General features: G+C 38.4%; 3 long non-coding RNA genes and 1 pseudogene across 4 annotated transcripts; 2 read left to right on the top strand and 2 right to left on the bottom strand.

Annotated features, from left to right (window-relative positions):
• LOC131319969 (probable U3 small nucleolar RNA-associated protein 7) lies at nt 1–19,523 on the top strand (annotated as a pseudogene).
• LOC131319970 (uncharacterized) lies at nt 7,510–9,141 on the bottom strand. 2 transcript variants are annotated; one of them, XR_009198084.1, is made up of 3 exons: nt 8,784–9,141; nt 7,965–8,130; nt 7,510–7,835 (listed from the first exon to the last, which is right to left on the bottom strand). It is a non-coding gene; the product is annotated as an uncharacterized LOC131319970 (long non-coding RNA). The 2 variants fall into 2 exon arrangements; XR_009198085.1 differs by having other exon boundaries at nt 7,665–7,835; nt 8,890–8,974.
• On the bottom strand, nt 10,137–10,592 carry LOC131319971 (uncharacterized). The gene is made up of 3 exons (XR_009198086.1): nt 10,527–10,592; nt 10,308–10,430; nt 10,137–10,206 (listed from the first exon to the last, which is right to left on the bottom strand). It is a non-coding gene; the product is annotated as an uncharacterized LOC131319971 (long non-coding RNA).
• A 4,860-nt stretch (nt 19,524–24,383) lies between the features above and the next one.
• LOC131319968 (uncharacterized) lies at nt 24,384–25,768 on the top strand. The gene is made up of 2 exons (XR_009198083.1): nt 24,384–24,728; nt 24,977–25,768. It is a non-coding gene; the product is annotated as an uncharacterized LOC131319968 (long non-coding RNA).
• Nucleotides 25,769–26,818: the final 1,050 nt, after the last annotated feature.

Below are 26,818 nucleotides of genomic sequence, written 5' to 3'. Positions count from 1 at the left end.
CCTGTTCTCTAACGAGGAATCTCCATTCAAATTCGTCATTGCACTTGGAATTCAAGCTAATTTCAAGCTTCAATTTCATATTTGTTCGTGATTAAGAACAGAATTAGAAGGCTGATTCAAGGCTTACGTAATCAAGTTCGAAAATATATGGGTTTCAGAATCGTTGATTGAGTATGGTTCAGGAGTAATCCTACCGTTTCTTGCTTACTTTCTTTACCCATTTATGGGTTTCAGTGTAGTTTTATGATTCTTGTTCTTATTTGCATGAAAGCTCTGTTTCGTTGCTGCCAATTAATGAACTGCTGGAGCTGAGCAATGGGTTTACAGCAGTAATAGGTCTCTCTCTCTGTCTCTGATTGAGTATGGTTCAGGAGTAATCCAGTCGTGAGTTGGGGAATTAGGATTTGCGGCTCAGGTGAGAGAACAGGGATTGAGTAGGGTTTGGGAGTAAATGACTAATGTACCCTTTTGTTGGCACCAAAATAACAAGGTTAGGGTTAAGTGTTAAGTTTTCCCTCCATCATTTGGATGGGAGGGAGGGAGGGATTGTCCTAAGCAACGATTTGGTAGTTGGAGGGACAATGGTGTTCAATTGGTAGTTGAAGGGGAAGAAGTAAAAATTTTTCTGATAGTTGGAAAAAATAAAGTTTTCGATTCAGTCCCGGTTGTTTGGAAATTATACTCCAACCGAGCCAAAATGTTAGACCGATAAAGGAAAAACTTAAACGGAGCTTTAGAAAACTCAGAACCCTCATTCAAGACACAACTGACCTTGCCGCAAAAATTAATCAAAGAACAGCTTCTAAGTTTGTATTATGAGTTTCTTATATGTTTTAGCTTTTAAGCTAAAACTTGAGATAGGCAAACAATTTCTCTGTATTGATTCTATCTCAAGCCTATGTATACAGAAACTGATTTGGCCCAATGAGTTTGGTCAAACTGAAATCCCCGACCGGACTGACCCCACTCCGATGCCAGTCCCTTCATAAATTCGGTTGGGATCGGTACCGGTACCTGTACCGGGAAATGTTGCCCCGAACCGAATCGGTCCCGGAGAATTTTGCCCCAAACCGCCCGAACCCCAAACTGCTTACACCCCTACTGAGTACGATGACATTGTTCTTTGACATAGGTTTTTAGCGTCCTTATGACTTCATTGTTAACATTAGCAGCAGATTACATGATAGCACTTCTTGATTGCTCCAAGGAGATATAAGATCCTCTCATGTGGTCTCCCGTTTACTGTCATTTGAGATTTTGATAGAAGTTGAGATGTTTTACATTTGTGATGTGAACAACAATATCTTCGTAGTTTATTGGGATTTTTTGACAACATGTGATCCTTTTACCGGTAGTTATTGGTAGAAATAGAATTGCGCACAACAATAGCTTCTCTTTTGTAAGTTTCCTGATAGCCTATGTTACATGCACGTGAGTGCGGGTATCGGGTGCAGCAGCGGGTGTATATGCGGGTGTGCGTATCGAAGAATGCAGGTGTATATCTTAGGATATGCCACTGCTTGAAATTTGAGGATACAAAGGTGTGTTTCCAAATTTGAATACGGATTTGAGAATGCTCTCATAACAATTTCCTAATATTCTTTTTATGAATACAAGTTAAAAGATTGTCAAATAGTTTTTTACGTGGTACTTGTAGACCAAATACGCAATTAGCCTAATAAGGCTTCAGGTCATTCAGATTTTTTTTCGAGTCTAGCTTTAAGACATTGGCCCATGCACATATAACTCACTGGCTAAATTCCTCTCAATTTAATAAATCAGTAGTGGCTCATGTAGTTAATTGTTCTCTGCCAAGTCCATTTTTCTCTTTAACACGTGCATGGTAATATCAGAAAAGTTGTATGTAACATTGAGTCTGTTTTTTTTGCTAATCTGTGAAAAAACCTTAGCTGCCATAAGCAAACCAAGCCCTAGTAGTGCCACGCATCAAACTCATTGGAGATTGTCGAATATCTAGGCCATTGGAGATCATCCAAGGTGCAGGTCGTTGGAGATAGTTTCAAATCATCGAAAACACTCATTGAAGATCGCAAACATCTCATGTCGCTTCTTCTTCAATTTCTTGCGTCATCAACTCGTTTTCTGTAAGGTATTTCTCCTATGGTCTTCTGACTCTTCTTTACTTTTGAATCTCTTGTGGCTGGAATATAAAGGGAGAGTCCGGTACGTTACGTACGTATCTCGCACCAGTGTTCTGCTGGTGCATCGGCCAAACGTGGATCCATGTAACATAGCTGATAGCATGTCGGCAAGGTCATTCATTTCATGGTACAAAATTGGGCCATTAGGCTATTTGTAGGAATGAGTGTTCTTCTTTAGAGCCTGTTAATGGTTGCGTTTGATGATGTGCTAAGTGCTTGCAAACAGTCTTTGGCCATTCCTATGATCTGTCGGAAGACATTATAGTTTTTGTTTGATTCACGTTCACATTGTCCTTAGTTAGAAGCTGTCTGTATTATGTCATTCGGTAACTATTTGGTTCTTCTGCAGTTTATATCTTCAAAACTTTGAGCCAGTTAAGATGGGAGTGAAAAAAGAGGATGGTTCTCTTTGCAAGATTATGCCTCCTGAAGAACAGGTATTGGTTTACTATCTACTTTGAATGATATGAATTGTTATTTTAATGTCTACAAAAAGCAAGTGGTTACCAGACTATTCTGCTTCATCATTTCAAGATTTTCATCTGATTTTTTTGGTGGAATTTCGATAGGCTTATTTGTACGGATGGTCCCCAAAGTATGTTCGAAATGTCAATTTGGTCCCCAATATACAAATCGCGTCTATTGCATCCCCAATATTCACAATGCGTTCTTAAATGGTCCCTGAGACTAATTCCGTCTGATTTTACCGTCAAGTGCAGGGGTATTTTCGAAATTTCATAAAAACATATAGATTTGAGGTGGAGGCCGGGGAATCATATTCACACTCCCTTCTCATACTAACCCACATACATAAACAACCAACGCCGGCCATCCACCTCCACCGCCATACCCCATCTTCCCCGTCACCTTCGACCGCCATAACCCATCTTCCCCGTCACCTTCGACCGCCATAACCCATCTTCCCCGTCACTCCTTCTCTATTTATGTCTTTCGATGACCATGCTTATGCAATCTCTGTTGATTCCTTGCTGAAATTTTAGTGCTATTTCAGAGTATTCAAAGCTGTAAATGGAGAAGAACAATTGGAAGTTTGGACATTTGGAAGTAATTGGAGCTTCTCTAACCAATTGTTCACAGTTGAATCAAAATAAACACAAGGTTTTGTAAAAGGAAATACAGTTTTTTATTTTTTGTCAGGACATTAGCTTCCGTTGTGAGTTTTGTATGTACCTTCGTTTGTCACATATGAGTTAAACTCCAGCCGAATTAGAGGTAAGGGTTTTGGTACTCCAACAATTGCATTTTGGATTTGGGTGGTGGGGCATTCAAATTTGGGGATCTTGCAGATTTGGGGTTAGGGTTTTGATTGCGATTTTGGGTTACGATTAGGGATTGTGGTGTTTGGCCATGGTGAGGGAGTTTGCAGAGGTGTTGGGTGGCTGTTGGTGGTGGTGATTGTGGTTTAACAATGGGGGTGTGGTGTTCAGCAGTTGCGGTGGTTGTGGATAAAAGGTGGCGGTGGTGGTATGGGCTGGTGAGAGAGAGAGAGAGGGGAAGGGAGGTCAGTAGCGAGAGAGAGAAAACAGGGAAGAGGAGTAGAAGAAGAGAGGGGCTGGAAGATGAGGCAGCGGCAGCCGATGCAGAGTTAGAGGGTGGCGGCTGGGGGTTAGGCATCGAGGTGGGAGGTGGGGCGCCACTGGATGCTTAGGCCCACGACGAGGTGCTGGCGGGAGTTAAGGTAGAGATTTGAGCGGAGCATATGCGGAGAGAGTGAGGGACAGAAATTGGTAGGGAGGATTAAGGTTTACACGGAGGAAATGCCAGGGTTTGGTTAAGCTAGGGTTTTGAGGTTGAAGATGAAAGTTATGTGGGGTGAGGGTTGTTTTAGGAAATTTCGAAAATACCCCTGCACCTGAGGGTAAAACTAGACGGAGTTAGTCTTAGGGACCATTTAAAAACGCATTGTGAATATTAGGGATGCAATAGGCGCGATTTGTATATTGGGGACCAAATTGACATTTCGAACATACTTTGGGGACCATCCGTACAAATAAGCCCAATTATTTGGATAAGTCTATCTTGTAAAAATTTGGATTGACAAAAGGATATCTTGTAGAAAGAAAAAGCTAAAACGTGAATGCATGCCATAGTACCAAAGGACAAATTGTGACAGCCACATTTGCGTATGTAGACCTGTTCTCGAAAGACCAAAGAAGCTTAACAATTCTTACAAAAGAATCCGTAACATCTACAAAATGGCGAAGGTTGGCAATTGAGTTGGCCAACTGGCCATCATGTGCTGTAATCTCGGGTTCCTGTCAAATTCCCTCAAGATTAACGCTACTTGTTCAATTTCGGTGTTATCGTGCCCAGTCGTTTTGGGTTTGTAACCAGTTGCCTTGTCAATTTTTTTTCCTGTTAATAGAAACTGTATCAAGACGTTAGCCATTTCCTGTGACTTCTTAAATTTTGTCAAACAAATTTCTTTCTTCCTCATCTTCTCTGATCTCTGCATTTGTTCTCTGTTCGCTGCCTTTGTTATTTCTTCTGCTTCAGCTATTTACATCCAAAAAGTTGCATGAGAGTTCTTGACTGATGTTCCTTGGCTAATGCTGGCTGTCACACAAACTATGTATACGAGGATTAGCCACCCGGTTCCCCTTTTGTCTAGTTGTCTTCCTTTTTTATGTTGCTTTTCAAGGTCTCTGTCTTTAATATCTGGAAAAAGCTCTAGTACCTGTAAGATGTCTAGTAAAATTGTTATTTCTCCTGCTGTTTTCATTTTCCTTTAAGTCTCACTTTGGCCGTTCCTGTGTCGCATTGATTAACCATTGGTGTTTAGCCTTGGATGTATTCACGTTTATATCTACTGAATGTGGCAACGTGCAGGAGATTTTAGATGAGATGGATATTAAAGTAAAGAAGTATCTTAGAGGTGAAAGTGCTAATTTCGAGGTACGGCACTGTTGTTTGAGATTCTTAATCACGTTTTGCTTATTTCTTCTTCTATTGCACTCAAAAGTATTTACAATTTGCAGGCTTTGAGAGACAAAAAATTGAAAGGTCAGCTTGCTGTAAAAGAGGAGTTATATGGAAAATCTGCCAAGGCTGCTGCCAAGGTTGAGAAGGTGAGGTTTTTTTTCTGTTCATGTGATCTGACTTCAAATATTAAACGTGATCCTCTACTTCTTAAATATTACACAATTTGTCTGCCAAGCGACCAATTCTACTACCAGTTGCATTATATTTCTCGAAACTGAAATGCCAGCTTGCAGTTGCTTGTAGCTCTTTATAGATAACACTAGGTCGTATGATTCTGTTCTCTTTCTTGTTTTTGGTTCTTTTCTTTTTGTGTCTGGAGATATCCAGGAAATCATGTGCAATATTTATGGTGCAAATAAAAGTTGATGTGTGATATATATCTTTTTGTGGTGGCTTATGCCAAGCGAGGGGGGGTACTTGGTGGTTGAAGGTATAGAGAAGACTTGGAGGATCAAACAGGAGGCAATTGTTCGTGAAGTCGATATATCAAGTTCAAAGAATCAATACGATATTGTCTTACCAGGTCAATACCTTCTATCTAATTTACAGATGATACTGTTTGTAAGAGGACCCTTTCATACTGATATTTCTCATGTCCTCGGGATTCAGTGCGTGTTTGGTAACCTCCATGCATTTTTTGGCGTCTTAATAGGTCTTTTGAATATAAATGGTTCTGGCTTATCCTTGACAAATTGTAATTAGAATATAGCCGAGAAAATGTGAAATGTTGGAAATCTTGCCTGTAGTTGAGTTTTCTTGCGGAACATTGATGATGAGGAAGAAGTCTGGAGATGAGAGGAAGGCAAGTAGACATAATTAATCTCAACTCCAAAAGGCCATGTGTCGACTATTGACATTCCCTATAAAAATCCTGTTTGACCGTTCCATTCTGGAAAATATATTGAAGAGGAAGGGTGAAGAATTTTAACTTGTTTTCATTATGGCAAGACCACATTCATCTTGGGCTATCTGTGGGATATTGTTGTTAAAAGAGAATTAAGTTTGTTGGTAATAAGCAGTCCTCCGGATATGTTCTTCTTTCAACTATAGTGAGGTAGTATACATGGGGTACATATGTGTGTGGTGTTTGCATATCTACTTTCCGTTAGCCCGTATATGAAAGAAATTAATTAAATTGTGGTGGTATCGGCGCATAGCGCTAGGTAGTTATCTTTGTATCCTTTCCTTGAGTAGGATCAGTGATAATTTACCAAATTCCTTTCTAAATAAGTTTCAGTTGTGCTTGTCTGATGATTTCAATATCATATGAGCTCAAGTTGTGGAATTGTGATGGACTTATGAAACAAAGTGTTTACAAGATTTGTCAGTCCATAGTCAACACTCGACAACAACAATAACATGTTTCATAAGTCCAACACTCGGCAATTAAGAAAAATAGATTCATCTTATCAGATTCTACACATGCATGTTAGTATAATTAAGTGGAGCAATGCAATTTCAAGATGAATGCAGTAATTTTTATAATGGTTTGAGGACTGGCGTTTGGAGTTGGCTCACTGTATGGGATTGCGAGTCTATGTTTCAGGCATTGTAGGACATGTGTCAACGCCCTAGGCATAAGTTGCTTGAGACTTCACATTATCCTCACCTTCCTTTCGGCTCATCACCAACAGTTTGTTCAGGATCCAAACTCAGCTATTCCAACTAAACACGAGAGTTACGCTCATTGGGCATAGGTCTATATCACATCAGATTTCTAATCCACTGAATCACGAAGGGGTTTTGAATAGATTCTCGTGAAACTTAGAATCTCCAAGGGTATTCAATGGGCTAACCCACAACCATTACAATCACATCCAATTACAGTTAGTAGGGTTTTCTTGGATCAAACCAAAACCAACCACATTGGTTCCACAATGAAGTACAAAAAAACTAATGCTACCATAAGCTTCCAAACATGTATCTCTCTCTCTCTCTCTCTCTCTCTCTCTCTCTCTCTCTCTCACACACACACACACACACTGTACTATATATCTCTGCTAAGTGTCCAATAATGTGTAGTGTTATCCCACTGTACTATATATATCTGCTAAGTGTGCATATTATTTCCGTATGATTTCTCATTTATTTATGGCTGTTGTAATGTCATTTATTGCTTACACACAGATCTTGGTCCATACACACTGGATTTCACGTCAAGTGGTCGGTACATGGCAGTTGCCGGACGCAAGGGCCATCTGGCTATTATAGACATGATGAATATGGGTCTTATCAAAGAATTGCAAGTATATCACTGCCTCAAGTTGTGCCTAGCATGCATACATACATACATACATACATATACATACATGTAGGTATCTGTATATATTATATGAAAACTAGCGAATGCCCGTGCCTGAAGGCACGGCGCAACACATTTTGAAGACAACTAAAGCTACAGGTCGAACAATGAGCAAATGATGGACAAAAAATGGGTAGGAACAAAGTAAAATATATGCTGTATATGTGCATGTTAAATTGGGGTGCAAAAAATATTCAAGCAAGTTAAAAATATCCCAAATCCATAAATCACCCAACACGCGTAATAAAACTGAATATATATTTGTAAAACTCAACCTAACAAATAAAAATTCCTCATGAAATTCCCAATCTATTAACAAAGCTCTTATCATGACGATCCCATTGTTCGTTTGCCAGTCCTCGATATTCCTACATAAATAAGATAAAAAATTATTAAATTCATCACAGAATATGGACTCGTTTATGTATAATCTAAGTATGACAATGAAGAAAAAAGGACAACTTATGCCCCCTACAATCTTTGTAATCATTTATTACCTTTGGAAATGTGCCAACACTCTTATGACCAATCAACTTTCAAAACGAAAGTCACCACAAAGGCACAATGGTCAAGACTCCCAGTTGTTGGAGGTGGAATAATTAACACATATGAGCTCCCATAATATTTAGAAATATAGTCTTTGAGCATTGCACCCCCATTATCCTGGCAAAACAATAATCAAATAAAGGTATTTTAATTTTATACAGTGTAATTTATACAATAAGCAAATAAAGGTAGTGCATGTTCGGGCCTGAAGGCACGGCTCGAACGATCAACACACGTAAATAAGTTTTGGACTCGCGATTTTATTTTTTCCTCAAATTCAGATCGTCGCACAAATCATGGAGTGAAAACTTTCAATGAATCATCACAATTTCCGTAATGTAGTTTCTCAATACAGTATTGAAAATTCAAATGAGATTTGGAGGGTTTTGATATTGCCCGTGCCTGAAGGTACGACGAAACATGTGTTGAAACAAAAATTGAATTGCCCTTTTTACCAATGAACACAAAATCTCCCATAAGACATGTTTCGTCGCGCCTTTAGGCTGTGTCTCAAATAAACTTCAAACAGGGTCCATTTATTTGAATTATGTACATAAAGGACTACTCTTGCCTTTCCAAAAAAAAAAAAAAAGGACTACTCTTTTCTACTAATAACCACGTTCTTCATTTAACCTGACTTCTCATCAAAAAACACAATTTGAATCGCAGCCAAATAAGCAGCAATGCTATAGCTGGAGTAGAGTGAATCTAATATTCAAAGCTGACAAATATCCAGACATGTAAATGTAGAAAACAACAAATAATGCTACCTGAAGTTTATGTTTGAATGGTTCTTCGAAACTGGCCATTATGGGGGAACAAAAATATCACTGTCGGCTAAAAAGTCTTCCGTTAAAAAAAACCCCTTTATATTACCAAGTCTTACTGCCTGCCAATCACCACCACGAACACCAACATGTCTTTTTACCAAGTCTCAAATACTGCAAGAATTGGAAAGAAAAAAGAAGTTTGGTATCAATCGACACTTATCAATGTTAAAATATAGGATTAAGTAGCTTAAAAACTTAATCTAAGTGAAGCCATCTAAAAAAAGAAACTGACAACACACATTAGTACATTCTCGATACCGAGATTATCTCTATAATTATGTTAGAATCCATTATCTTCTTTGGTTTACCCTTCCAAAAAAATAGAGAAAGGACGATTATATTCAAAAAATGACAGTGGGATATTGTCTTGTTTCTTAGGCCAAGCTTTCCTTAAACAAATAAATCTCCATGATAAAAGAACGCCACCTTTTTCTCTCATTGCCATTAACTACTGGAAAAGAAATAGTGCTTTATGTAATTCTCCAGGGTTTTCCCATAGCAAAGTGAATGAACATACTTACAACAAAGAAAATAAAGCTCTCATCCTGCATTCAACTATCTGATCCAACGTTTGGGCAATACGTCTTTTAGAAAGCATGTTGAGAAACCACTTTACTGAGGCTAGTGATTCATTGCAAGTTTTTCCATTTCCTCTTTCGTTATAAAGTTTTACTATTTCAACAATTTTGGTCCTAGGATCATGATAGACACCGTGAACATGGTAATAGCACCGTAAAAGCTAATACACATAAGTTGTTCTTCGAACTACTCAGTTGTCTTTTGGCAAGAATTATTGATTTGTATGCTAATCAGTGATCGCCTAAGCTGGTTTACTTAATGACAAATAAAAAAGAGGCTTAGTTTCACAAAACAAAGGCTTCGACCTACCTCGTGAACATGAATAGCATGGTGAACATCAATTGAGAAAGAATTATAAAAAAAAAAAATGGTTAGAAGATATAGATAGTCGAACACATGAATTAATAGCACGCGCGTGAGAGTCGAGCCCCAAAACAAAGGCTTCCTGAGTTCCATGGCGGTCTCGTGACTACAGTTGCACCATAACTGAGAGTTGCCAAAGTGCACTATGTCTTGTCATAAAGAAAACCAAACCCATCCAGCAGTGCATTCTTAATTGGTTTACTAAGAAACATATATACATTTGCAGATTTGAACGATCATTCATTGCACAGGTTATCATGCTACCAGTTGAAACAAATGCAAGAAATACATAAATTGCATTACGGGTACTAATTAGGTTTGCAAGAAACTCCACAATTATATGGAGACCTACCTCGGGAACATGTACGGCATGGTGGTCTCGCCCATCGGCTCTAATATTCCCGTCTCGGAGAGGTTGAATCTTTACGTACAAAGTCAACAATTGAGAAAGAATTACATTAAAAAAAACATGGGTAGAAAATGTAGATAATCAAACATGATTTTGATTAATAAGAGTCTTACACTTGTATTTATCGGCGAGTGTTGTTCCGATCGCCTTTCAGTGGTTTGCTTAAAAATACGTTCTCATTCTCGTCGGGCACGTTGCGCTAGTGTACCTTTTGATATATCTTTACCGGATTGTTCCTAAAATACGTGTATAAACAAATTTGAGAAATTAGAATGTCGTTTAGCTTATTGACTATAAAGATAGAAGATAGAAGATACGTCAAAGGGTGATACCCGTGAATCTTTTTCTCCATTGCTAACACATGTTGGCTTTCCTTTGCCGGTCATTGCCTAATGCAAAAAGACAACAAAAAAAAATCACAAACCAAGATTGGAAAGAAAATATTGAAATAGTGGCTCCTTATACTATTGATATGGGGCAGACCACCGCCTTGAAACGGCAAAAATAAAGTCACTTAAGTCTCTGACAAATGGAGTACTAAAAGGCAATGGTGCACTCTGCTGGTGTGAACTGATGGAATAGAAAAGCTTCAATTGGCTTGGCGTAGACGAATGGCAACAACTTAATTGGTCTCGTAATGTACTGAAGCATTATTTCTTTGAAAATTGAGGAGCTCGAGGAACACTATGCCATTCAACTGACCCACGTTGCAGAAGGCATAGTAGTTGAAGCTAATGAATTATGACAGAGCAATTCTATTTGTATGAGGCATTTTTACAAACACCCAGGATGCATTAAAATAAGGAACTTCCGGTTTGCCCGAAGACTACCGCCTGAACATACCGATTACAAATTCGGTACACGCAATGCATGTGCAGGGCATGAATCAAAGAACTGGAAAAATCTATATACAACGTACGGGGCACAAAAACAATACAATCAGATTATACAACGTACAGGGCATGAATCAACATTGCACAAAAAAAAAGAAGGTATAATCAACCGTGCTAACCCGTAACAATTCGTTTCCAAATGGGTAGCTGCATGTGTTTTCGTTTCCAAATAGCATTACAGGGCACGAAAACAATGTTGGAATAAAAAATATAGGTATAATCAGCCGTGCTAACCCGTAACAATTCGTTTCCAAATGGGTAGCTGCATGTGTTTTCGTTTCCAAATTGACTTTTGCAATTCGTTTCCAAATAGCATTACAGGGCACGAAAACAATGTTGGGTCGTTAGGGATTGGCCAACTTGCGTGATGGGAGGAGGCAGAGGAAGGTCGTATTTGGAGAGAGAGAGGGTCTGGAAATCAAATCGTATTATCATATTCGCAGAGAGAGAGAGAGAGAGAGAGAGAGAGGGGTCTGGAAATGGAAATCGGATTTCCAAAATAGAAGGGGAATGTGTGATTAGAAAATGGTCAAAAAAAGTTATCAATTTACGGACATGTCATTTTGTAGAATAGAGGGTAGAGATTTATGCAGGAGGAAGAGATAAATCTGGAGCGTTGGTTGTCTTTTGGATTCAAACACAGCTCTGTTTTATTATATAGATGTTATAAGTACATATGCTATCGTCTAGTTATTTGTTTTAAGTACTCCCTCTCCATTTTGTTTGTCCATTTTCAACGTTCGTTCCATTTCATAATTGTTATATCTTTCGATCTATAATGTTTTCCGTAATTTTGAAAACTTTGTATTATAGTATTAATTGAGAGCTATCAAACAAGATCCATATTGCATACTGACATGAATATCGAAAATGGAGAAACAAAATGGGATGGAGTAATAAATAGTTGCGACATATGATTCATTGAACTTTGCATGTGATAAAATTTTACGAAATCTTACTAGTTATCAGATACTTTGGCATCAATTTGTTTTTGTTTATGTGGTAGTATGCACTACTGACTCCTAGTTGTGCACCCGCACTCTCGTAATTTTCTAATAAATATTTGAGTGTTGGTGTTACATGAAGCAACTTTTTGGACATTCTAACAGTGTTGGTGTTACATGTGCAATGTGATTGCTTTCTACGCCCATAAATAAGACACTTAAAATTGTTCATAGGAAAACTTTTCATTTTAGTCCAAAATAACCACTTAAGTCATCCATACACATAATCAATATTAATGAAACACTTCACTCAGGTATGTTTGGCGCCTTGAGTTAGTTTGTCATTGCGAGGCTTCACTTCTAGATGCTGATCACGAGGGTGATACCATGGTTGCTAACTTGCTTATGGGCTTGGCTATGAACATGGTAGACAACTTAACCAAAATTTGTGCCTTTTGTAACAAAACCTCTTAAATGCTAGCAAATATTTTGTGCATAAACATGATCGCAGTTTTGAGATGTGGTGCTGTCGAACCTGTAACAAACCTTAGGTGTTCCTTACCTAAGGAAGAATTTTTATCTCTGTGCCAATAGGCTCCCTCAAAACAATAAAGCAAAGGTATAATCCTAGATATATACTAAATAAGTTAAATTTAATGTGATCTCTAGGTAGGCCCACAAGTGTTGTCATCCAACCAAAAGGACATTGGTTGTTCAGACTTCTGCAATCGGCTTTACTGGAATCACAAGAATTGGGCTGGGGCCCTTGTGTCCGCACCATCTTTGCATTTACCAGTTATATAGTTGGCTTATCCAATATGGTAGGTTAAACTTTTGCTTATCAATTGGGAGTGTACTTATCTAGAGTCTAAAAACTAATTGGAAGATATCATTTTTATTGATAAAATGGTCATACACATTAATGTGTACCAAAATGTGCTACAATCTCCAATAATCGGTTGAGGGGATTAACCAACAACTAACCGCCCTCACCTGGCTCCAGTCTATACGAAAGACTAGTAAACAAACATTAAGTCTGAGCAGTGGAGTCTCTACAACAAGAATAACTGTACCCTTGTGATCCCCAACTGGTGGGGGTTTGAGTAGGGGAGGACTGGAGAGAGACCTAACTAACCTTTGTCAATATGTACACAAAGTGATTGCTCTCAGAAGTTTTACTAGTGAAATAATGGCCTCCTTATACCTCTAAAAATTGAGGAACTCAAGGGATGTGATGTCGTCGATCCATGGCACCATTTGAAGACAGAAGGCATAAAAAAGGGCAGGCTAGAGCCTATTTACTTTGATGCTTTGCAAAATATAGCTTATAGTAATCGGCCTCATCATCAAAGGTGCCGGCCTGGGGATTCTGGAAATTTTCTTATGTACACAAAAGAGACGGATATGTGCAACATTAAATTCATTGACCTTAAATTCTCATGGTTAATGTTTCATTAGCAAGTTCCTAAACCTTTTATGGAAGTATATACACATAAAGGTTTCTCCTATTTATTTATTTATTTTGATTGGCGAAAGTCAGTATTGTTAGAATAATTAGATTAGCATCTTGGAAGATGAATTGAACTCCTGACATCTTATCTCCTGGCACCTAAGTGCACCCCTAATGCCATTGTGCCAAAGGCCTCTTGGCAAGGTTTCTACTTCTCCTACTAGCCTAGACCTATATTTCTATTGTGCTTCTGCATTTCTATAAACTCGTTGTTTTCTCAATCTTTTGAGGTGCTTATCTGCCTCACTAGAAATAAATTTGAGTTGCTAATGCCTATTTTTTAGGTCAGAGAAACAGTGCGTGATGTGGTCTTCTTGCACAATGAGTTGTTCTTTGTTGCTGCCCAAAAAAAGTGAGGCCCCATCTTCTTACTGTAAAAACATCTGTGATTATGGTAGGTTTATGTAGAAATGACACTTAGGACATTTATGTTTGACAAGGTATAGAATTTAGATGCATACGTGTCCCATTATTAGTGCTCCTAGTTGGATTTTTACCTTTAATGAGAAGAATTTACACTTGGAAGGCCATCAATGTTATATCATCAAAGCAAATTAGTTAGGTTATCGTTGGTATTATGGTATATGTGTGAGGGGTTATTAATCCTTTGTAGAGTTTGGTGTGTGACCGCGTCATTCCGTGTCAAAAATAAATTTATAAAAACTTGGAGTTAACTACTACTCCGTAGAATGGTGGTCTAGACCGAGTGTCGATTTGCAGGAATAGTATGGCTAAGTTACTATAATTTTGATTGATTTCTAGATTAATTCGGAAGAAAAAGATTTGAGTTGTTTGATTTAAGAAAACTGAATAAAGTAAGAAAGCAACTAATTAATTGATAAGAAAACTGATGAGAAAAAGATCTAGGGTTTTAAATCCACCCTGACCGCATAACAACAATATGCATAGGTTAGGGTTAACATTCGAATCATTCAATACTATCGTTAGGGCTTGCAATCCCTTCCGACAATCGTCAAGATAATATATTGAGTTGCCAATCAGCATGGACTACCCCATAGCACGGACCGTCTCACTAGCCCGATTCAGCCGCCTAACGGCACGATCTGTCTTACGAGCATAATCCATCTCAATCACCCAAGCTCAATCAAAGAATACCATTGTTTAACTCTGTATTTGAAAACCGCGGATATAAATACGAAATAGATTGAAAATATTAAAATCATTCCATAAAACTCAAACGAGTACTAGTTAAACAATCGATTCGAATGAATATTAAAACTTAAACCTATACATATACAAAGTTACTTGACACGGGGCTTCATCTTCCCCCTAGAGAATGGGATTAGCGAGCCATGGCCTAATGATATTGCAAGCTTCTCCTTTTCTGTTCTCCGCCGAACCCCACGGCCGAGAGCCCTCGTTCCACCACTGACTCCCGATGTCAGTAGAAAACTTATGTTTATATAGATAGGTTTGATGTTTTAATTACATAAAGGGCCCTTTGAACTTTGTATAATAATTAATTGGCAATCCAACTTTGATAAACTCCACACTTTGATCACAAATCTCTTTAAACTCCTGTTTTTATCCAATATCCTGAACAATGAGCTCGATCAACCTATAAACAAAATAAAAGGAAAATAAGTATCAAGTAACACATATAAATAACTAACAAGTGTAGTTTGGAGGGCCTAAATATCAATAATTCGGCACTTATGGAAACTCAAGCAGGTACACTTTGCATTAAGATGTTTAATACTCTCTTATCGTATGCTATCCAAGCCTGAATTTTTCTTTCTTCCATATTTTGGTCAGCAAAATTGCTTCCATGTAGACTTGTTCACATTTGAGATACTTGTACTTCCGTAATCCATCTTTGTGGTTGGATTTGATATTACTTTACCTATTTCTATGTGAGTTGTTTTTGCTTTTGGCCCACATTTATACTCGTGATGAACCATTTTTATTATGGTTGTAGATCGCTTGGAAAAAAGAGGAAATGCTCGTTCTTGGTTTTACTCGTATACCTCATTCCTCATAGATTTAAGAGTTGGTATTCTTTGGAGGGAAAGACATGGTGGGCTTGCTTGAATGGGGAAGAAATTTGCTCCTCTCTTCCTTCCCTTCCTTCCAAAGACTATGGACTTATGGTACTTTCAGTACCAGCAAAGAAAAAGTGGGAGGTAGGAGGGGACAAAGAAGTATTGACGAGGAAATTCAGTACTCTCATCCTCCTTTCGCTCTGTTGAACAGGGACAAAAATAGAAAGGAAGGGGTGTGTTATTGTTTGATTTTATAGTTTAGTAAAAGAAGGGCTGTTTTTGGGCAAAAAAGATTTAGTGCGTCTCTTCCTTTTCTCTCTCTTCCTTTTCTCCCTTGACCTTTCGATGTGAGCACAAAGGGTTGGTTGGGCCTAGAAGGAAAGTGCATTCTCACCTCTTTGTTTCCTTCCCCTTCGTACCAAATAAAAAAACAAAAAAGGGTTGATTCTCTTGGCTCTCCTTTGCCCCTTCTCTTCTCTCACTCTTGTCTCGTACCAAGTTAACTATATGAAGTTATGAATCACCTTACTCTTTTACCACTTTCCCTTCTACTAAGCAGACCAGAGGCTCCATTATCGCAGGTTGAAGACTAGGATTAAAGAAATTGGAGAACAGAAGTGAGGGGAGGAGTCACTTTTGTTGTTTGATAGAGTGGAAAAGGCAAGAGAAAGGAAAACTACAGGGCATTTATACTTGAGAGTAAGGGCCTGGGGTCTTCCTTTTACTCTCAGATGGATGGATTAGGATGAAGTGAAGAGGGGAACCTTTTAGTTGTACTTGTCAAACCCTTATGATGTTGCTGAATATAAGAACTTGTGCGATGGTAACACCAATATTACTATCTAGTGTTTTTTGTACTCAACTGAAGAGTATAGGGATAACAGTATATGTGCCCTCTTGTATGTTTTGCTACCCTCTTCTCTTCATTCAACTGTCTTTTATTGGAATCCATCCAGATTATCTGCTTCTCTTTTTTGGGAGCTAAATCCTGCTAGTTTTCAGTCAATGGGGTTTGTTTTGTGGATTTTTCTATGCCACTTATGTACTCCATTCATTCTTTTTTATTTACACCAGCGTTTCTGTTCAAGTCATAAACCATCCTCTCTTTTTTTTGTTGAAGTCTCAAGTTGTAATGTTTTTCATTCTTGTTGAAGTCTCATATAAGTAGCCGTGACCTATTAGTTCTTTCAACTAGCACAACATTTATGTGAAACTGTTTGAGTCTGATCCCTTACCTGATCCTTGTTCTTGTTTAAGCTAGCACACATGTTTCTTAATTTCGAGAAGATTACGATCACCAAGCGATTGTGAAGTTATAAGGTTGTCAAGTTACATTTTCCAGTTAATTTGATTGAAATAAGTTGGCCAAGCAAGAAATTGGAATATATCTACTTGAATTGTAGTACACATTCCCCCCCCCCCCCCCCCCCCCCCTGAAATCGATGTTTTATGATCCTCAATAATGCTTTCTGAAGAAAATGTTTTGCTCATTGATTCAAGAATGCAGTTTCTTAGTGAAATTCTCATAGAATGATGTCTAAGGCTCTAAGCATAAAACATTGTGACAGGTACACGTACATTTATAACCGGGATGGCACTGAGCTTCATTGTCTGAAGGTCAGTATTCATTGGTTTAGTTACTTGTATGTGACCAGCTGGACTATGCTGTGGCCTTTTTTTGGGCTCATACTGTAGTTCTCTTCCTTTTAACCTGACAGTGTTAGTGCATAGACGGGCTGTGCACGATCTTGTTAGATTACTTCTTGTTCAGATAGTCGTATATAAAAAAGTAGACCACTATGATTTTGTTAAAGGGGATCTGGGAGGAATATTTTGGGTATAGTCCGAACTTTTGGTGTGATATACACAAAATGGTTACCCTCAGATTCGAAGTTTGAACCCATAACCTCAAGGTTAACAGGCCAAGTTCTAACCAATGAACCAATTGCCCCTGATTCCAACCTATGTTACCTAGACTCTGGATCTTCTGGTTCGAGGGATGGGAATGTAAACGTGGTACAGCAGGTTCGCTAAATGACGTGGTTGTAGGAATGTTTAGGTGACAAAATGTAGTGTGAGTACTTTCGAGCGAGAGAATATCCAATAGAACTCAATATATAATTTTCCTATTTCTTCATGCAACTACAATATTTTGACATTTTCTCCTGCCACAAACTCCACTCTCTCTAGAACTTTAGTGTATTTTGTTTGATGGTTTGGGAAAAACTCTAGGGACAGCTTAGATCTTTTAATTGTCAATTTGGAAATGAAGTTGTACCATGTTATGGAACGTGCATACTTAAACTTAATTTGCTATGGTAGTAGCATTCCCTGGTAAACATATATACATACCAGATTATGACCAGTGTGCATCTGTAGTGCTTTGTTAGTATGAATGTATGATGTAGCAAAAACTAGAAGCATTTGGTTGCGACATTTTGGGACTTATGACCACTATACTAGAAGCTTTTGGTTCCATGCATGCCCAAAGCAGTTGACTTGCCTCACATTTGGCAACAACAAGGATTAACTCATCTCCATTTTGGAGCAATCCGTTTTGCAGTAACCTTCATGGCCAAAAAGGGTTGCCGGTCACTTCCAGGCTTGCTCTGGTTGATGCCCGATTTTTGCAGTATATTGGCTGCCTCTGCTATCTTAAATCCCCTGATTTTTACCTTTTTCCTGACTGCTTTGCGACTGACGCAGATTGTTATCAAGTTTGAGTTTGATTGACTGCTTTTCAAGTTTGAGTTTGTTCATTTGAAATCTAGGCTGCTTTTCCTTCTTTCTTTTTCTTTTTCTTATTTTCCCAACTTATGTCCTATAGGAGCATGGTGCAGTATCGAAACTCCAATTTCTGAAGAACCATTTCCTCTTGGCATCCATAAACAAATTTGGACAGCTCCACTATCAAGATGTCACTATGGGCTTAATGGTTGGTAATTTCAGAACTGGCCTCGGCAGTTCTGATGTGATGCAGGTGAATCCCTTCAACAGTGTCGTCGCTTTGGGCCATTCTACCGGGTCAGTAACCATGTGGAAGCCCACAAGTGCTGCTCCCCTTGTCAAGATGCTGACTCATCACAGCCCGGTTTCAGCCTGATCATTTCACTCCAACGGCCATCTCATGGCAACAGCCGGGACTGATCGGAAAATAAAGATTTGGGACTTGAGGAAATTTGAAGTTCTTCAAACTTTACCTGGACATGCGAAAACATTGGATTTTAGTCAGAAAGGTTTGCTTGCTACTTCTACCGGTTCTTTTGTACAGATTTTGGGAGATTTCTCTGGATCTCAAAATTATAGCCGTTACATGACTCATTCTATTGCCAAAGGTTACCAAATACGGAAAGTTTTGTTCCGACCATATGAAGATGTTCTAGGGCTTGGGCATTCTATGGGTTGGTCTTCGATTCTTATCCCTGGATCTGGAGAACCCAATTTTGATTCTTGGGTGGCAAACCCTTTTGAAACACCGAAGCAGAGGAGGGAAAAAGAAGTGCGGTCTCTTCTGGACAAGCTCCCTCCGGAGACAATTATGTTGGATCCGAAAAAGATTGGTAATTTGAGGCCACCTACAAGGAGGAAAGAGAAACCTAGCAAGGAAGAGAGAGAAGCGGAGATGGAAGCCGCCGTTGCAGATGCCAAGAACAGCGTTTCGACTAAGATGAAAACAAAGGGGAGGAACAAACCGAGTAGGAGAGCGAAGAAGATGCAGGAAGCTGTCGAGAGAGCCAAGAGGCCTTTCTTGGAGCAACAAAAGCAGGAGGAAGAATTGTCTAAGAATAAGAAGCAGAAGATTAGTGAGCAAAGTGAATTGCCAAAGTCTTTGCAGCGGTTTGTTTCCAAGAAAGCTGCATCATGATTCTGTTAGTTTTGGCTGTCTTTTTTGTGTTTTCGTTTGTAAGACATCCTCCGCCCCCTACCTCACGCTTGCATCTCCGGAAATCTCAAAGAGAACCAAAAGAAATATAGAAAACGAAAATGCGGCGATGCGAGAAGGTTGGTTCTTGAATTGATATTTATTTATCTTCTCTTTGTTAAGAGTATTTTTTTTGCTGTTTTTTAGAATTAAAATAGAAGGGGGAAGAGAGTGGGGGAAACCTTTGTTCAGAACGATGAGTCGGCCTCTTCTTTAATGTATTATTTCACATTTGTTTTCCTTTTATATTTTCCTGTTTGTATTGATACAAAATCTATGGTTTTCAGAAAGGTAGATGAGCCGTTTTTCACGAAGGAATTTGATGGTAGTTATAGCTGTTCTGGTAATGATTTATTTCTTCTTGCTGATTTCAAATGTTGAATTTTTTGGGTAATGAGACTTTAGGAAAAATAACAGATCAAAAAGAGATTCTAAGGCTAAGTTTGGATGGCATGAATCTTGAGAAGGAATGAGAATGTAAAATCATACTTCCATGATTTCGATGTTTGGAAGAAACATGAACATGAATGTGATGCTACATTTTTAGGATTCCCATGTTTGGGAGAGACAGGAATAGGATTGTGATTCTTGACAAAATATCTGAATTTAGGAATCACATTACCTGATTGAGTGGGAATCTGATCCCTCTCTTACCCATGAAAATCTTAGATTTATGGATCAATCAATTAAAAAAAAGAAATGTTGACTTTGATAAATTTTTAAAATTATTGATTCCTGCATTATATTACTGAAATTAATTCAAACACTGAAACAAAATAACTTTAGGAATTGTATTTCTAGGAATTTCATTCCTAATAATTATATTCCTATTCACACTCAATAAAATGTATTGGAGTTTGATTCCTAGTAATCACATTCATATTCCATTCCTACTAAAGATTCCGGTCATCCAAACCGAGCTTAAAGGGAACGTAATACAAGTACTTCTCTCTCTCTCTCTCTCCATATTTTACTGATCCGTGTACCTGCTTGATCAATATGAAAACTGTCTACGAATATTAACTTGGATGTTCTCCTGCTCCCTTAGGCTTTTTCTTCCCTAAACCCAACATAAATACACAACCTAAGTGTTGGGATTTGTCCCACATTGGTTAATTATCTTCTCCAATACTAGTATATGAGCTTGGGCGGCCTCTCCACTCTTTGCCAATTGGTTTGGAGTTGATGCTTTAACATGGTATCAGAGCTAGACTTTCGAAGGCTTTTCCCCTTTGTTTGTGCCATAGTTGCACTTTGTTTCATTGTGATCTGTGTGTTCCGGATCCTTTGTTAACCTCTCCACGTGCGAATCGGGGGTCGCACGTGCGGGGGAGTGTTGGGATTTGTCCCACATCGGTTAATTATCTCCTCCAAAATTAGTATATGAGCCTGGGCAGCCTCTCATCATGGCTTCATTACCATCTTCTCTATCCTCTCTTGTCTTTCTCATCCTAGCTTTGATTCTCATATCTGTTATGCCGGCATTTTCCACATCAAGGCAAGCTCTTGATGATTATCAGGACTAACCGTTGAAAATTGGTTTCAAAATTACTCTAAATAACGTTGATTCGGGTGGGAGCTTCACTAAATTCGAGCGTTTACAATGGACAATGAAGCGTTCTAGTCACAAGCTCAAACAGTTCAATGAAATGGATTTGACAACTAAACATCCAAATTTAACGTCCACGGTTTATCCCAACAGAGACGGTGAGTTCCTTATGAACTTATCAATAGGGACCCTACCAGTATCATACTCTGCTGTAATGGATATTGGCAGCGACCTGATATGGACTCAAGGCAAGCCTTGTTTGCGTTGTTTTCTCAGCCCACGCCGGTGTTTGACCCGAAGAAATCCTCCTCTTATTCAAATGTGTCGTGCTCCAACAAACTTTGCAAAGCCCTGCCAATTTCAAGTTGCAACGATGGGTGCGACTATCGTTACGCATATGAAGGTGGTGTGGTGCCTTTAATTCAGGTTTTTTAGCCACTGAAACCTTTACTTTTGACAACGTATAGATAGGTACCGAAAATAGGGTATGGTTGTGGTGATGACACAACCGGGGATCCGAGAGGAATTCTCCTCATCTTCTAGAAGACTGTCTTCTAGATACTCATCACAGTCACAGGGGTTAAACTTCAGCTAGTGTTGGCCCAATAGGCCTCGGGTGCGAACCCTTGTCCCTCGTCTCGCAGTTGGGTGAGTCCACGTTCTCATATTGCTTAATTACCTTCTTTTGATGGAAGGAACTAAACATGGTACCCTTTTGATTGGCTCCCAAGCAACTGTGAATTCCTGATCAGGTGGTGGTGGGGAGATCAAAATTAACCACCCCTTTAATTCAAAACCCATTAGCTCCCATTTTTTACAATCTCTCTCTCTCTCGAAGGAATTACATTTGGTAGCACTACTTGAGCTTCCGGTAGTCGACGCACATAATTCCACCCCCACCGGGCTTGATCGATCTTTGCTTCAAATTGCCATCCAATGCCTCTAGTGTGGAGATACCCGCATTAGTATTCCATTTTACGGATGCAGATTTAGATTTACCGACGGAGAACTATATGGTCGCAGATTCAAGTATGGGGGGTGATACATGTTTGGCTATGGGAAACTCATCTGGTTTATCCATATTTGCGAATATACAGTAGCATAACATGATTTTGGTGGTGTATGACTTATTGAAGGATACCCTATCATTTATGCCGACGGAGTGTGACAAGTTTTGAGCTCTCCGGTTAGTTTATCTTGTTATTATCTTTTCATGATTGATCATTATGTTTCAGATTTCTTCAACTAACTCCTTCCATTTAAATCATAAAAATCGAATATTAACTCAAACAAATTTTTTTTTCCTCAGCAAAAGATAGAAAGATTATTAATCAATGAGAAGAGTACTAAAAGAGAGCAGGCATGACGACATCACAACCATGAACCATGGGCCTTGATCCCGACTAGGTTAGTATGAAGGATATGAACAATCACATGCCACCCTCAACTCCAAAAGAAAGAGGCGACGAAAAATGGTGACGAAATTGGATGACTCTAGATCCATGGTTGACTCTCAACAAGAGATCATACATATTACAAAAAAATGTAGTAAAAAAATAATTATAGATATTTTCGATCAACCTATGGAATTATAAAACTGTAAACATATATAACTGTAGATGTATACCTTATTGTACCACATAGCTATTTTGAAAAAAGACAAAGTATTAAACATAATTAATTTTTTTTAGAGATGCATACAATCTTAAAAAGGACGTTTATGAAACTTTGAAAAAACTCTTGAAAGGATGGATAGTTTATTTTCTTTTAAAAACATTGGGCGAGCAAACTGCTACTATAATTTTAGCATTTTTTAAGACAAAAACTTATGATTCTATTTTTTTTTTTTTTGGTTTTGAAACTTGGGTAGAGTGGTCGCCCGGTCTCTTCCGCTTCTCAGTCCATCTTTGACTTTATAAACTACTGGTTCTAAATTTCTTTCTATTAATCTATATATACATATTTAACATTAAAAAAAAAAAAAACAAAAATGGGGAAAAATCGAAACCATACAAATGTTTTTTTTTGAACTGAAAACCTTATGAGTTACGAAGTCTCTAGTGAACTTTTCTACCTGTGACTCACTGTAATACTCCTATTTTAATTGTTATTATCTCTCTCTCTCTCTCTCTCTCTCTCTCTCTCTCTCTCTCTCTCTCTCTCTCTCTCTCTCTCTCTGTCTCTCTCTCTCTCTCTGAGATCACTCATTATGGAGTATTTGTTTGATAACAAAAACAAACATGCCATGTGGGAGAACATGTTGGTTTTCATTAGAAATTATTGCTGCGAATTATCACTGGACAACTACGGGTGACTTGACCCAAATGGGGCTTGGCCGAGCTTTGCGGACGAAGCTAGCTAACAATATCGATCATTGATTTTCTTCCAATGGAGTACTGGAGGATGTTGAAATACATTAATTTACTACATTTTACACCCTTGTTTTAGATAACAGTAACTACTTACATAAATCCGGACGCAGAAGCTCTGACTTTTTGGAGGCCTAAGGCGAAGATATTGAAACGCCTTTTTATTAGACTATATCATAAAAGGTGCCAAAGTATGAGGTCGGGGTCCTTAAAATATGCAAACTTTCGGGACATAAAGCGACCGCCTTTCAAGCTTTAGTTCTGGACTGCCTCTGTTGAGATGCATCATTCATACGCAATCGGAATTGTTCGATGCATATAGACCTCACAAAATAATGAACGCATTAGCCCTGGGAAACTGCCCTATGGTGTCCAAGACCTCTTTTTCATTCCATAACATATTATTCTAAAAAAATAAGTACTTATTTCACATTTTCAAACTCAAAAATAAGGTAAATAAAAAATAAAATTTCAATTTTTTTTTTGCATTGTTATTGAGATCTTTCAAACAAGATTCATATTGCATATTTTTAGATTTCAATAAGCCCGTTATTTTTTAGCTTGAAATTGCCTTCTTAAAAAAAATAAGTACTTATTTGATGTTCTGGAACATGACCTAAGACAACAAAGTTAATTTAATTGTAAGGGTTTTTTTTGGTACTACAAAGTGTTCTGGATCAGCTTATGTGCATTTCGGACTAATCCATATAGCCCCTCCCATAGCCGTTTCACATGTTTACGTGTGGTGGTAAGGTTGCCCTAAGAATTATTGACAAGGAGAATCAAATTTGAAATCTTAAGATGGAGCAAACACCCAAATCTCAGGTCAAGACCACTTGACCAACTTTTGATGTTAAGTTTGTAAGTTAAACCCTAACATCACGTTGCAGTGCCTCAGAAGCACTGAATTATCTCTCTCATTTACCCATATAAATAAACAGAAATGCTATTAGTAAAGAAGCTAGCAAAGAAGACCACAAAGAAGTACGTATAAAGTACGTGGGTCCCCCCTCTCTCTCCTCAGTTCAAAAAATTGAATGGTACCCATTTCTCCCTCAAAAGACCCTCCTCCCCCTGTTTTGAAAATTTTGAAATCCGAAATTTTGAAATCCCTCATCATCGTGCTCCTTTTCTCCCATCTGGAACAAAATAGCTCTCTCTCTCTCTCTCTCTCTCTCTCTCTCTCTCTCCTCCCAAACCGCGATTCCAACAACCACCAACACACCACTACCATCTTTCCTCTCCATTGACCTGATTTCTCCTCCTAAACCGGTACAATATCTCGTCCATCTCTCCTCCTAAACCACCATCGGACACCACAGGCCATCGATCTCTCTCCCACAGGTTTATCTCTCTCACTTTCCTGTCCACTAATCTACATTTATATAATTTTTTTTTAAAAAAAAAAAGGGTTCCCCCCGATTTCACAAAATTGGGGTCTTCTAAGCCTCTCCAATTAGGGGTTTTTTTTTTTTTTTTTTTCAGATTTCGTAATTACCTTTTGATTTATACCAGTTGTGAGCAAATATGTTGTTTTATTTATTGTGGCTTCTTTTCGCTGTCCTGTTCTTAGTTTTGGTTATAATGTACAGATGTTGAAGAAATGTTGTTACAACAACCGAGTACCTGTTTGCATGTAATTTCAATGGTCCAAGAAAGAAAAGTGGGTCCAGTTTGTTGAACGTTTGGATTTGTGGTTGTGGACAAGGTCATTTTGTGTGATGAGAATGTGTTCAATTGATATACGCCCAATGATAAATTTTGCAATTTACTAAGCTGTTGTCGTTGTGTATTTAAACTAATTATTAGTTTGCTAATCTGTTGCCATTGTGTATTCAAACGAATTAAGATTTAAAGAGAAATGGAGAAATAGATTTACTGATCTGTTGCCTTTGGTAGCAATTCAAGTTCCTTTGAATCAGGGTATGGCATGAACTCTGATGGGTTTATCTTTTCTTTGGGAAATTCAAGATTTGTTTTTCAAGGTCTATTCTCAAGCCAAGGCTCTAATGCTAGTGCCGCCCAACCGAAGTCAAGCTCCGAGCCGAGGGCCATCTACCATCCAAGGTCCTTAAACCAGCCAAGTATCACAGACCCAATGGGTCTTCCATTTGCATCCTAAGGGATAAACAAGATGAACTCAGACATCTCTTCTTTTTTTGTTGCTGAAAGTGATGTATTTTTTTGTAGATGGTATATTAATGAACTTTGCCAACACTTTGGTTGAGAAAATTGCAATTGGTGTACTATGTAAGTGGAACATTGGTTGGAAAACCCCGCAATGAATTTTGGCTTTATCTATTGCATCATTTCGATGCTGTACATAAGGGATTGCATGAGGAAATCTTCATTTCATTACAACAGTCCAAAAATTGTTCATATTACCACGGCAAGTACTGAATTACACCATTTTCCCAGTCATGGTTTGTTGCTGCTCATGCACACTAAAACGCCAAGATCAGTAGTATTCAGTAGTATTATTATAAGCAGGACAATGGATTTAACATACTCCAAAATTCATCCTTCTTGAATTTTGTTTGGTTGGCATGGTGATTTATTACTGGATTTTGAAAAAAGTTTAATCATTGGAATACTACTTTTTGGGTGGAACACTTGGTCCATTTTCTCTTTTACCAGATTATAATTTGAGTGCAAAAATTCAAGCTTTTCCACCATAATCCTTGTTGCCCCATTACAAAATATTGCCTCAACAAACAACATCCACATACCCAAATTATTTCTCCGTTTCTTAATTTCATGCCTCACAGCTAACAATGTAAGGTTTAGGGTTGGGACATCTCCAATTTTTTTCAAATCCATTCTCGTAGTCCATGCATTGAAACACCAAACAGTGAACTATATTACATCCCAACAAGAAATAGAGCAGGAAACCCCCCCCCCCCTCTTTTGTTTTTGTATATGAGAGGAGAAACAAGCAATGCAAAATGTGACTAGAATCAAGAATTGCAGATAGCTAATTTGATATATGTACAAGAGTTACCCAAATCAAATTGTAGAGCAAGACCAACGAAACACTTAGATTAGGAATCAATTTAAGTCCAGGTAGTAGAGAATCTCATCGGACCCCAGCTCAAACCCGAGAAAGCACAAATGGAATCTGGACGGCATCACGGCTGTGGCAACAGATCAAACTCGCAAAAAAGTTTTGCACAGCAGAAAACTGACAGACATCAACAAAACGGAAACAAACTAAAAAAGGAAAAAAACAACTAGAGAGAAGCCCAATACACTGAGATACCCACTGAGTCGCAACACCGAGTTTCCGAGTGAGACCAAGTTTGCTGTCAAGCCGCTTCCCCGGTAGAGGAACCAAGCTCCATAGCCGCCGCCGCCGCCGGCCATTCTCATCCAATATCTCACATTTTGACCAGCAAAAAGAAAGGGCCAAAACAGACCCTACCCATCCAAAGGAG

The sequence above is a fragment of the Rhododendron vialii genome, chromosome 3a, assembly GCF_030253575.1.
Source record: "Rhododendron vialii isolate Sample 1 chromosome 3a, ASM3025357v1".
Taxonomy (NCBI): Eukaryota; Viridiplantae; Streptophyta; class Magnoliopsida; order Ericales; family Ericaceae; genus Rhododendron; species Rhododendron vialii.
Note: the sequence above shows the minus strand (reverse complement) of the source record. Positions and strands in the feature narration are given on the sequence as shown.